Below are 1,707 nucleotides of genomic sequence, written 5' to 3'. Positions count from 1 at the left end.
ATCACTAAAATTTGAAACTTATAAGTACTGTAGTGCATAAAATACGGCAGAGCTAAGAAAGAAGAAATACTTCGCGTACTGCAGATAACGCATCAACGTGTTACTTAGCATAAAAACTACTGTTAATTACAACGAGAAAAAAATCACATTTAGTATGATCAATTTTGACATGGTTAACCGAGGCAATGATTAATCGAGACGTCGATCAATCGGAACGGTGGTCGATCGGGAGGGTGGCCAATCGGGACGGTGGTCAATCGGGACGGTGGTCAATAGGGACGGTGGTCAATAGGGACCGTGGTCAATATTAACGTGATCAATTGGTACGGTGGTCAATAGGAACTGTGGTCAACATTAACGTGATCAATCGGGACCGTGGTCAATCGGGACGGTGGTCAATTGGGACGGTGGCCAATCGGGACCGTGGTCAATATTAACGTGGTCAATCGAGACGGTGGTCAATCGGGACGGTGGCCAATCGGAACGGTGTCCAATCGGGACGGTGGCCAATCGGGACGGTGGTCAATAGGGACGGTGGTCAATCAGGACGGTGGTCAATATTAACGTGGTCAATCGTACGGTGGTTAATCGAGTCGGTGGCCAATCGGGACGGTGGCCAATCGGAACTGTGGTCAATCGGGACCGTGGGCAAACGGGACGATGGCCAATCGGGACCGTGGTTAATCGGGACGGTGGCCAATCGGGACCGTGGTCAATCGAGACAGTGGTCAAACGGGACGGTGTTCAAACGGAACAGTGGCTAATCGGGACGGTGGCCAAACGGGACGGTGGTCAATCGGGACCGTGGTCAATCGCAACGTGGTCAATATTAACGTAGTCATTTGCAACGTGGTCAATCGGAACTGTGGCCAATATTAACGTGGCCAAACGGGTGCCACTCCACAGACATTTACTTCCTCAACGGCAAAGATCTAAACAATACGTAGACACTTAGTTCCTCAACGATAAACTCGTAGATACACATTTTCTCGATGGCGACCACGTAAACATTCACTTCCTTGACGGTGAAGACCTAGAAGACACCTAGACACTTAGTTCCTCGACGTCGAAGACGTAGACACTCACTTCCTTGACAGCGAAGGCTTAGACGACTCCTAGACATTTACTTCCTCGACGGCGAAAACCTGGACGACACCTAAACACTTAGTTCCTCGATGGCGAAGACCTAGACAACACCAAACACTTAGTTCCTTGACGGCGAACATTTTGACACTCACTTCATCGACGGCGACCACGTAAACATTCACTTCCTCGACGGCGAAGACCTAGACGACACCTAGACACTTAGTTCCTCGATGGCAAAGACCTAGACACTCACTTTCTCGACAGCGAAGGTTTAGACAACTCCTAGACATTTAGTTCTTCGATGGCAATCCCGTAGACATTTACTTCCTCGACGGCGAAAACCTGGACGACATCTAAACACTTAGTTCCTCGATGGTGAAGACCTAGACAACACCAAACACTTAGTTCCTTGACGGCAAATATTTTGACACTTACTTCATCGACGGCCACTACGTAAACATTCACTTCCTCGACGGCGAAGACTTGGATGATACCTAAACACTTAGTTCCTCGATGGCAAAGACCTAGACAACACCAAACACTTAGTTCCTTGACGGCGAACATTTTGACACTCACTTCATCGACGGCGACCACGTAGACATTCACTTCCTCGACAGCGAA

Source organism: Wasmannia auropunctata, unplaced genomic scaffold (genome assembly GCF_000956235.1).
Source record: "Wasmannia auropunctata unplaced genomic scaffold, wasmannia.A_1.0 LD336103.1, whole genome shotgun sequence".
Classification (NCBI taxonomy): Eukaryota; Metazoa; Arthropoda; class Insecta; order Hymenoptera; family Formicidae; genus Wasmannia; species Wasmannia auropunctata.
Note: the sequence above shows the minus strand (reverse complement) of the source record.